At 41.0% G+C, this 12375-nt stretch overlaps 1 pseudogene; it reads left to right on the top strand.

Moving 5' to 3' along the window:
• Positions 1-8480: 8480 nt before the first annotated feature.
• On the top strand, positions 8481-9041 carry LOC149084487 (ubiquitin-conjugating enzyme E2 J2 pseudogene; annotated as a pseudogene).
• The last annotated feature ends 3334 nt before the right edge of the window (positions 9042-12375 follow it).

The raw sequence follows: 12375 nt of genomic DNA, 5'->3' as shown, positions 1-12375 counted from the left end.
TTTATTTATTTGTTATATGACTTCAGGAGTTGACGATCAATTTTTATGTAAATTATTTCATTTTGCTGCCTTCGTCTTAGGTGGTCATGTTATGTTGTTTTTAATAAAACTTTCCGGACACACCTATCCTTCGGGAACGCTTCGATATCTCTCTGAGATAGGAAGCGGGGTGTGTCCGGTCTTCAAAGGTCAAAGGTATCATTGGGAGTTCTAGCATCCTTGACGACTTTTCCCTTTCGTAAGGAAAGAAATGGAGAGCAGTCGTTGGTGAAAATACTTAATTTTAATTCTTAATTTTAAGTTTTCTATTTCCCCATGTGAACGGGGCTTTAAACATCTCAAACTTTTTGTTCCATTGCCCCCTTCATCAGCAATTTTTTTCCTCTCATCGCCCTCCAACTCAAGTGAACCCATAGGATCCTATGTCAAGTCCGTAGCTTTTAACATTCCCCCCCCCGGACCCGCCATTGTCCCCCAGGGGACAATATTGCTCACTTTGGGAAACACTGTTCTAAAATAATTGATATAACTTTCAGACTTCTACTGTTCAATTTTGACGATCTTCAAAATAAGAGAATTAATGTATGGTGACAATTAAAATTGCGCAAATACTGCATTTGTACGACTAATGCTGTCGTGAAATTCATTTATCCCGAATGATTAAATTAATGAATAAATTAACAGCACACACAAACACCCCTATTAGATAAATTCCTCTTCCTCCCGAAAAAGTTCCAGAATTGGATCCGGGGGAAAAATCCCGGCAATTTGAACAGCTGACGCCGGAATGAAACCGTAAACAAGTATGTAATTGATTTTTATTCATTACTTTACCTGCATCTTCGCGGGACGTCAGGTTACATTCTGCTCGCTATTTTCCCGACGCGAAAATTTCCCATTAACCGGCTAAAATGGCCGAATCGTATTTCCGTCGGATACGAGAAAAAAAAAATTATTTTAAGAAAATTTATTTCATAAACAATTTTTTTTTTTTCAAATGGAATTTAGATGGAGTGAGATTACGCGCTCGTGAAGCAACAGACTAAGGTGAATGACTGCGTGGGCATTTGCATAATTAAATATGAAATGCTTTTTTTAAAAACTATTTAGGGATCATTTTTCGGTGATCGATCCAAGTAGTGAAATTTTTCCACGGAAAATTGTCTTTAAAATTCTTGGGCGAAACAATGGTTTCGTTTCCTTATAAGCATCTTCATTAAGGGGGTCCTTCAAGTATTACGTCAGCGTCGACGGGAGGTTCCCGATTTGCTGACTTCTGAATGACAAGGAGAGAGGGGGTTTTGGATAATGCTTACGTCGTCAACCACCCTTTATGAAAATATGAAATATTCTTGATGGCATCTTATTCGGTGCGAAAAGGACGAGAAAAATCTTTCGCTAGTTTGTGGGCACCTGAAATAATATTCTCCCTAATGGTAAATCCCATACAGAGCCACTTCAGCGATCTCTAAATGTTTCACGTATCCAAGTGCTCTGGAAATGTGTCCGGGCCTCTTAAGTGCTCTGCAACTGCGCAACGCATCACTCATGTGATCCGTATAATTACATGCCACGGATCACTTGAGTAAATCTGGGAATGTTCCGCGGGTAACTTGAATGGTGTAGAACCGCACTGGGGGCCGCTTAAGTGCTCTAAAATTGTGCCACATAAGTACAAATACAACGCCACAACAGGCAAATTGCCCAACGAGGTGGCTGACTAAAGAACATCATGGATCCCCGAGCCATTTTTTGGAGGCCCTACCTACTACTACTACTACTACTACACCACCCCCCCCCCCGGAACCCCCCAACGAATCGGTACATGCGGGAATGTGCGTGTACGTGTAGTGAAACCTGACGTGAAGTTTTGTTGTTTCTCTGTAATGCTTGTTATGTGTAGTGCTGCCATCTGCCACTAGTTTTTCTAACTATGAGTGAAGTGTTATGATTGAATGATTTATCGTTGTAGGACTGTTGCTCTCTGTGGCGAGACTTTTTAATGGGGAGATCGGCTCGCATTTGCGCCTTGAAGTTGGGAACCACAGAAAACCAACTTCAGCCGACCACCACTGTGGGGTTCGAACCCGGATTCTCGCATCGCGAGTCCGCCACTATAACCACTCGACCACCACATGCCACTCACGGGATCTCTAAATGTGCCACGGATCGTTTAAGTGTTCTGGAACTGTGTCGCGGGTTACTTAACTTAACTGATCTTTGAATGTGCCACGGGCCACTTAAATGCTTTGGAATTGTGGCACGGGTCATTTAAGCGATCTGTAAATGTGCCGCTTAGTTCACTTTTACAAAATTGGGTTTTGGGGCGGGGGGGGGGGAAGCCACATCAGATAACCTTCAGGGCCACATTTGGTCCGCGGGTCAAGGGTGTGCCATGTAAATGGGTTAAAGGGTGAGTCGCAATGAATTTCTTAAAGAGAAAGTTTGAGTTCTTTCCCTTCAAATAGAATGAAAAATTAACGGAAATTGATTATAATAACATATATAACGGTATTTTCTTTAGAAACTGTAATTTTTTTTTAATGTCTGGGGGGAGGCGAACGGACCCCCTATGCCCCCCTCTCCCGCGTACGTTTCTGATCCCACCAATATGTGTTAAGAGGTGGGGGACAGTGCTGAAGAAATTTTGCTGACAGGGGGAAGGTCAAACATGGCTAAAAATTTGCTGACGTAATACTTGAACGGCCCCTAATATAGTTACGATAGTCCCGAAATCTATATACAGTGGTTTTCTAATAAGAATAATAATGGTGAGAATAGTGAATAAATTATAATGCTTTACAGTATAACAGTATAATCGGTTGCATAGGCGCCGACATGGGAAAAAAAAAACATTGAGGGGACTGAAAGTTTTTCCAGTCGTCCCGTATAAACGGGACTCAAGCCCATAGGTAGAAGGGGAGGGGTGCATTGCATTGTATATTAATTAATTAATCATTGGGGGCATCAGCGCCCTCACAAAATTTATTGGGGGAGGGCTGGGGGAGGGCTTCAGTCGCTTTTGTTTCCCTTTTAAGCCGTTCATCGCCCAGGCTCTATCGACAAATGGCAACTTCATCCATTGCCCGATTAAGGGGCTGGGCAGTGTCGGGTGCTTTATTATCTATGTAAAAAATAAATATTATTTTCATGACAACATGATACATACTCAAAAAGAAAAACAGATTGATAAATAGGGCCCGGATTATATGCAAATGCATGTGTGGATATGAATTTGCATATTTTAGCCTTTTCTAGCAATAATGCATGTAAATGTATAGAATCAAAGAATTTTCAGAATAAAGTGCATATTTTTGAAAGTTTATTTAAGCGTAATCACGTTTTTTTAAATAATTTTTCAAATAAATATTGCTCATAATACAGTAAAATCTCTCTATTGCGGTCACCGGCGTTACACGAAAATTCGTTCGTTAAAGAGGGGTGACCGTTGATCAGGGGTTTGAGATGCATGCTTCTATTATACAAGGATTAAATATTTGGCCGAAAAAGGAGGGTGACGGCATCTGAGGGATGTCCGTTAAGAGGGGGTTTTACTGTAAATTTCAGGAGATTTGTCCAGCCCTGGTAATGGGGCCTCCAGAAAATTTGTTTGCACAAGACCCGTGATGAAGACGCGCTAGGCATGCTCACCACCAGAAATGTGTGATTGGTGTGAGGACTCGTAGAAAACGTAAAAAGCCCTATGATAATCATGCCATAATCGATAATTTACATTGTATTCCAGTACAAACACTTCAAAACTGCAGTTGAAGATTTGCAATAAAATAAGCTCGTAATATAACGTCTCAGACGTCACGCTACCCACATACGAATGAAATTTATAAGGATTTTTAAAAGCTGAAAAATTTCATGATTTCCGAAAATTTCCTTTGTTACTGGTGTAGTCCCGTCTGATGGACATGACAGACTAACATATGTGTTGTAGGTAGGCTTATATGATTCAATATGTCTAAATGAAAACAACGCAATATATTCTAATAACTACATTTTTATGCAGTGCATACGACAAAAAAAAGCATGCTGATGTGCCGAACAACTTGGAAGAATCTCAAGCAAATAATTCACAAAAACCAAGATAAATTCCCCTCTTACACCGTTTTGTTTGACCAAAGAGGAAATACATAAAATGCAATATTTTTCCTAAAAGAATGCAATAAAACTGAATATTTCCTGAATTGGTTCTGACAGTTTTTCCCCCCTCCCCTCTCGCTTTTCCAGAATCACTCCGAACAGCAGTTTTTCCCCCCGTTATTGGCTATACGTTAGAGGTAGAAAAACACGAAAACGCAAGTACGTTCAGTGTTTTTCGCCATGTGTTCAACAAAACATAAATGTCTTTCCTTACATTTCGATGTCATTTTTCTTGAATTTCATTGAACATTCCTTGTCTTTTCAAAGATTGTCGTTTTTTTTTTGTCTTTGATTTCCAGAAATACTCCAGGTCGTAGACTTACCAAAGATTCAAATTTTCAGTAGAAAATAGCTATATTGAAAAGCAAGAGGAATACATCGCTTTTATTTAGTCATATAAATTTGAAAACTGTTCGTTTCTGAAATGCTTCGAAAATTTACTCATCAATCAAATTTAATGTTATATCCGAGTTTGAATTTGAGAGTTAATGGAAATAATTGTGTTTGCTGCTGCAATGAAAAGCGTGATTATTTGCAAGTACTCTCATATGAACTATGGAAGCCGAGATAAAATGATAATAATTCCGTGATCCTCGCGCATTCCGGAGTGATCCACGTGATCTAATCAGAGAATTTGTTAATGTCAGTAGACACATTCAGCGCGAAGCCAAATTCGAACCCTGATCTGCGCAACCAAAGGCGAGAACAATAACAACTCAACTTCTATGCGGTGGCAAATTGAGATATTTTCGAACCAATGGAATTCTTAATCCAATTTCTCAGATGTTAATTGTGATTTGAAAAAACAGAAAAAACCAGCCCCAGCCCCCATCGTTAAAACAAAATACCTGGATGTTGGCACCCAAGCCGTTAGGCGGAGTGGCAATAAATCGGTAGATTCATTTTACATTAAATCAGGAAATCTTATATTACATATGATGTCTAGTGCTTTGCGTCTTCTTTGATCAAGAGGTGCTGCTATCTAGATTAGAAGCGAGAAATAGACAAAATAAGCGAATGTCTTTATTATCGTTTCTCAACCATTTTATCTCTTCGCCAATCCCTTAAAATTGCAGTAAACCCCTTACACTGAAAAACATATCCAGAACATTACAATAACTATCTGCCAACGTTATTATTCATTATCGTTTGCCAGGGAACCTATTACATTGGAACCTAACGTAACGGACGCTCTCATTAGCGGAGACGTCCCGTTAGTGAACACTTTTTCGAATTATTACGACGGACTTCAATATATTTATTTATTAACGGACGCTCCTCATTATTGGAAAAAAATTTCGGTCTCATGGGCGTCCGTTAACGAGAGGTTGTACTATATGAATGTTTTGGGAGATGATCTTTTTATTACATTTCGCGGTTTGGGGTCTTTTGATCTGAGAATTCAATTTTTTGACGAAGAATAGAGTCATCCTTTTCTATTTGGGGTACTTGAACATATTGGTCCTGATGAAATATTACAAATATGCTTCGAACTATTATAACAGTATAGTTTTAGCAAAGAGCTCCGCTCTTCGAGACCTATTACTACCATCGTTGTTTTCATAGCTACCAATCGCCGCATGCAAATTTCTCCTATGCTCAAATGCAAATAAACAGGGTAAAGACGCGTCTCAGGCTTCATATTCCTCGTACGCCTAAGTTAAACTCGTCGCGGAAAAAATACCCGAATCGACCAATACACTAATCAATAAAATTAAATGCATTCAGTCATCCACGTAATGTAACTGCATATATCACACACATCATGCACACATATCTCAAATACGTATCATTATCCATATAAAATCTCCGATCCATTCTTCCCTGGAAATTCCATCTCAGAACTTTCTCGATTTTATACGTGCTTTGAATACAATATCATCCATTTACTCTCGGACAAATAGGAGAAAAAGAATCTCGATGAATTCAATATTTTAACATAAGAAAGGGGGTAAAAAAGAAGAAATATAGAAGAATTTTTTTTTTTTTTATTGGAATCGGGGGGAAAAAAACCCCAGTATTAAAGAAAATAGGGAAACACACACGTTGTCTTGGCGTGTAATCCTCCATCATTTCCATTATCGATCTGTTTGTTCGGAATCTTACATTAAGACGCTTAAAAGCTCATACCTGCGAGATATTCTAGTCCCGTGTTTTCGTTTTTTTTTTTTTTTTTGGCACAACTTCGAAGGAAAAGGGAATTATTTTTTTTCATCAGTGATAATTTCCAGCGATTATCATTTTTTTTCTCGGAAATTCACGACACGAAAATCATATTATGCGAATATTGCTCGCGATATTTGCGCTATGAAGGGGGGAAAAGGAAATTGACATATTAAACTTCCAACGAGAAGACAAACGTTCCTGTTGCTTCCAATGAAAATATGTATTTTAAATGGATTCCGCGAAACACGTGCAGAGATATTGATCGGTTTTCAAAAATGATTTGCTCGATGATATATTATTTGATTATACTTAGAACCTACCTATTTATGTAACATGAGTAGGGTGATCATCGAGATGAAAACAAGACATCGAGGAGATCAAAACAAGATTATACGGGACCAGATGTCTTTGAAATAATCGCAAATTATTTTTTACAACTGCCGGAATCGTGGATCGTTGCTAAAAAAAAAACCACCAACGACATAATATAAAGATATATTTTTCATTATAGCAACAGTCTAAAGGCGGCATGAAAAAAAACCAACATGCATGTTCAATCTTTCTTTGTACAAGCCTGCTTGAGCGGCTGTAAAATAACTTGGACCTAGTATTTCGAGTGTACAAGCGGCTTGAGGCTTGAATGAATTTTGATTAGGCATGCTTCTACAAGACGCGCTTGCGCAAGCGAAACCAAGACACATACCGCGCTGATGCGATACTACAAGCGATGCATCATGCAACTCGACGCGGATTGGTTAGAAATTAACCACTTCGTGTCTAGCTGCATGCTGCTTCGCTTGCAGTATCTCGTCAGTGTGAACCCTGCCTAACGTTGGCCGTCCACTGGAAACTACTGCGAGTAGTAACAAGTCGGTTGTATGGGCAAAGACTACGGCAAGTCGACAACTGTACGCTACTACGAGCGATAACAAGTCACGCTTATACGCTAGACTATTATAACAGCCTTGCGCATACTGCGATTTTTATCGCTCGTAGTAGCTTGCACTGAACGTGGACGAGCCGTACTCTCGTTCTGAGGATCCAGGTTCGAACCCCGTTGACGGCACAGAGGTGGTCGGCTGGAGTTCGTTTGCGGCGGTTTTCAGATGCGAGGCGCGAATGCGAGCCGGTCTCCCATTTAAAAAGCCTTTCCGTAGACCTATAACACGATACTGACATAACATGAAACTTCAAGCATTTCCATCTTTACTTCAGAAAATGGAAGACAGATAGCGGCATGAACACGAAACAAGCGCAACTCTACAACGTAGATACGTTAGGGCCACACATTCACTCAGGACACACATTTCCGGCGTGTGCCGATTCGTTAGAAATTCCGAAGAGGAATGTGTACGAGGTGCATGTACGGTTAAGGAGTAGCATGCAATGGACGACCCGCCCTGATTTTTGAACAGAAAATCGACTTGTCATCGCTCGAAATATCTTTCTATGGACGACTAGCCTCGAAAGTGTGTAATGCAAGTAGTTCCTAACAATCTTCACGCTTCAGTGAGAGCTCTGCTACTTTTTCGCACACACAAGGGCAAAGGCAACCAAAGCGAACGCATCTTTACCAAAGCTCGATATAATCCAAGTCTGGCTATATAACTGGTTCTAGTTCAAGCATATGTCTTGTACTGTGTGGTGGCGACAGAGAAATGGGGCATAAGAAATCCCATTTTCGGTGGAAAAAGTAGAACAATTGAACATTTCGCAACCAATTATTTCCGAGAGGATAAAAGAATTGTCTTATTTTACCAATGCCCGTTTACCATACGTCCCATTCGACTAAACGGGATGTATGATCACAATACTATCAAACGTGATTTTTTTTGGATGTTCTTATTATTGTGTTATTGGTGTCAGAAGCCCTGAGTCACGATGTAATCACATTAAGCGGCATGAACTGTATTACGATTTTTTCATTATTATCATTTGCCATGCCCTGAATTTCCGAATCCCGAAAAAGAGGAATTTATCACAAGGCTTTCCATCAAATATATTTGTGAGTCATTATAGAGGCTAATGTCATGTCTCAAACTAATACTTCCTCGTTCTGCTATCGAGAAAAAAAAACAAGAATCTCAGAATATCATTCGAAATCGTTGGATACACGTCGTTCCGGTAACTGTTCGAAGTCGTGAGAGCTTGTGACTGCCGCCATGAGTAACAGCAGCGACAAAAGCAGCGTCACTATTTCCACGATGCTGTTCAAGCAGTATGCCCGTCTCCTGATCGATCCCGTCGAGTACGTCGAGGTGCGTCCATCTGCGTCGAGCGTCCAGGAATGGCACTTCGCCATCACGGGGCCACCGGAGACCGGGTTCGAGAGTGGGATCTACCACGGCAAGCTCGTCTTCACCGACGAGTATCCAGCCGAGGCCCCCGAGATCTACATGATTACTCCGAACGGAAAGTACGCGGTCGGCTCCGAGCCTGCCTGCATCTGTTCCATCGGCCACAACCCGGACAAGTGGACCATGTCAAAAGCTTTATCCGCACTGGTGAGCACCTTGTACACGGACGTCCGTGCCGTCGATGAGCAGGTCCTGAGCCAGAGGCGCAAGATGGCGAAGGACAGCCATTCGTTCAATGCACGTGACCCTGTGTTTTGCGAGCTGTTTCCGGAGCTCGTGAGGGAATGTCCGGAGAGCACTGTCGACACCAAAGACACCGTCGATACCAAAGTCACCGTTGATACCAAAGATACCGCTGAATCTTGAGAACAATTTCTGTCATCTCTTGTGATCTTGGACACTAATGTCTAAAAATTGATTGTTTTTCTGTGTTGTCAGTCGAATTGACGAGTCTTACAAATCTAACCATTCGATAGCCAATAAAAACGAAATTTGCAATAGGTACTCCACTGTCGAATGCTCACTTTTTTGCATTTTGAAATAAAACGATTAAGATAAGTGTAAGATCCCACTCGTGTTCAACTTGGGCCAATTGGTATTGACCCAGTTGCAAGTATTTGCTTCAATGCTTGCCACTACCCTCCACCCTGTTGCAATAAAACATCAGCAGACAGACATGACCGCTGACCTCCTGGACAGACTATCTTGGGTGATGGTTTGCACTCTTTCTCACAGGACGGTCTCGGAGAGCTAAAGCACCAGCAGGATAGGCTGGCCCTCACACTGACTCAGCTTGGCCCAATGTTCCTTGCAGAATATTTTTGTTTCCAGAACACTCTCCGCGTTGTGACTGTTGGTGTTCTTCGATTAATGTTTGGCCAGTCTGACTGAAAGATCGGGAAGGACGGCGAAACCGTTGACTTGGGGTAGAGGCTGGGATTTCCTTATCGTTCTCTACGACAAGCCTTCTAATACCTTCCTGCCTCAAGCATTTGCAACTGGTGGAGCGGCCAAACTACTTTCCCCATGACTAACTTTGGAACGTATTGGTACAGGCACGGTTACCAGTGTGGCCTAGTTTGAACCAATTATTTCGTTATGGGGCAACCGATTATTAGTATATGGGGCGCTTTAGAATTGGGCGATTAGAATAGGGTGAATTAGGCACTTCAGGATCGATCAGGATATATGGAGTGCATATACGGAGACTCGGGATTTAAGGGGCACTTCAGGATCAGGATTATATGAGGTGATTTAGGATAAGAATCAGGTACATGGGGCACTTTAGTATAAATGGGTATAAAGGGCACTTTAGGATCGGAGGTGAAAAAGACATTTTCGGATCAAGGTAAATGGGAACTACTTTAGGGTCAAAATTAAGGTCTATGGGGTAGTTTATTATCAAGAATCAGGGTATATGGGGGGGGGCATTTCAGGGTCAAGATCTAGGTATATCGGATACTTTATTCCTTGTTCCATGTACGCGGATTTCAAAATGAGGTATTATGTAATGACGACGCATTCCGCCAATTCTCCCTAAATATTTCTGCTTATCGCCAAAAGCGACAATTATTTCTATATATACCTCCAATTTTCGCCAAATATTTCTGTTTACCGCCAAAAATACAACGATTATTTCTCTTTATACCTCCAATTTCCGGCAAATATAGATTGTCTTTCTTACCGCTAGAAGTACAGTCTAATTTTTTTATGGCTTATCATTATTCAAATTATTGAATGCATTACGCTTTCTCGGAGCATCCCAAAAATGGGCCAGGGTACCAGTGTAGTTGCTTGGAATTGGAGAACGTCTCGTCACTGTTTCGATCAAAGACTTTGGAAAACGGGGGGAAAATATCTAAAAATGGATTAACGGTGCCTTTATAAAGCACCCACTTAATCTATGAACGTTGCAAGAGTCGCTAATTTTAAACCAGGGAATTGAGATAGTCATCGAGCTCCACCCAGCGTATTAAGGGTCCATTAGAGCACGAAAAATAGTCTATCGATTTTTCTTTTTGTTATGAGCATAAGCTAGCTTCTATCATATGTGCGAGGTCCTCATGTCCATAAATAGTAATTGGACAAAAGACTTTCCAGGAATTCTTCCCAAGATAATTGTAGTCCTTTTTATCTCGCACCAAGTTTCTATGGATAGATCATTTTAGAATTCATGCAGTGTTTCAATGAATGGCGAGTAACATTTCATCTTCGTGGAAAACATTTTGAGGTGCTCCAAGTTGTTGATGTCATAGAGAACACACAGCTGTTTCCAAATACTTTAATCGTGGGTCCCCCCCCCAACGGAAATCTTGATATCTGCGTGGGTCCCCCCCCCCCCCCAACGGAAATCTTGATATCTGCCATGGACCAACCCCCACCCCCATTTACAGCATCAGAAACTACAGCCACGTTATCAGCGAGAATGTTCTCGAAGAATGGAGAGCATTCTATCCAGGACTAGTAAATGTCATTCGATAGCAATGCCATCTGCTGGACTACTACTAAACCAGACATGCGCCTCGTCCATATTCCTCTGCGGAACCTCCAACGAATTGGCAAAGGTTGGAATGTACGTGTGGTAAAACCTGGCGTGAAGTTTGTTTCTGTGTAATACTTCTTATGTGCAGTGCTGCCATCTGCCACCAGTTTTTCTAACTATGAGTGAAGTGTAACGATTGAATTATTTATCGTTGTAGGCCTGTTGCTCTCTGTGGCGAGACTTTTTAATGAGGAGATCGGTTCACATTTGTCCCTCGAAATTGGGAGCCACAGGAAACCAACTTCAGCCGACCACCACGTCTGGCAGTGGTATTCAAACCCGGATCCTCGCGATGTGAGTCCTTCACTATGACCACTCGACAACCACAGCGGCTATCTGCTGGACTGCATAAGAACTGAAACGTTGTTTCATACTCTTATCGAGAGATGTCGCCAAAGTACAATTTTTCCCCCCAAATCGTAACAATATTACTACTTCTGTCCACCAACGTTGCAGCGGTGCTTTTGTGCGTTAATTTAATTAAAACATTTGCTTTTAAGTATAATTTGTATAAATTATTCTTTTTTGTTTCCAACTTAGCGTCATTATTATTTTTCATAAATCTACGATTGAGCCGTGAGCCCCCTGAGGGTGCTCGAGTGGCGCAGTGGTAAAATGCTCGTCTTCCAGTATGAAGGTTACCGTCACGTTCCACAGGTTCGAATCCGCGCATAGAACGTCCGACGCAATTTCTTTACCCAAATGTTTACATTACTTTCTTTTACAAAACTTGAAAAGAACTCCTATTGGTAAATTGTATTTTTCAAGATTTATAAAAGAAATTTTCTAAGGCTTTTATATCGTAAATGCCGGCCTAACATGCGGTTAGGACAAGGTTGCCGGATTTTATCGCCGATTTGTCAAATAGAGATCATCCAAATTTGTTGCCAAAATACTTGTACTTGAAGGGAATAATCAAAGACTGTATATTTACTACACAGCCATCTGATTTCATTAAGCGGGGAGTTGGTGCACCATCTTGTCTTCCCACGCTTTCGTGTGGAAAAGATTTCCTTCCTTCAAAGAACGTTTAAAAGTTTTCAATTCACTTTACGGGAAGGGGGGGGGGGAAAGTTAAATTTTTTTAAATCAAATACTATACGGGATTCGACTGTACATAAACTGCTGGCAGGCATTATACAAATACAAATACAACGC

This window comes from Pholcus phalangioides, unplaced genomic scaffold, assembly GCF_987345545.1.
Source record: "Pholcus phalangioides strain wild (caught in Gottingen) unplaced genomic scaffold, Ppha-v1.0 ptg000008l_1, whole genome shotgun sequence".
NCBI classification, from domain to species: Eukaryota; Metazoa; Arthropoda; class Arachnida; order Araneae; family Pholcidae; genus Pholcus; species Pholcus phalangioides.
The sequence above is the reverse complement of the archived record's forward strand: the minus strand, read 5'-3'. Positions and strand labels throughout refer to the sequence as shown.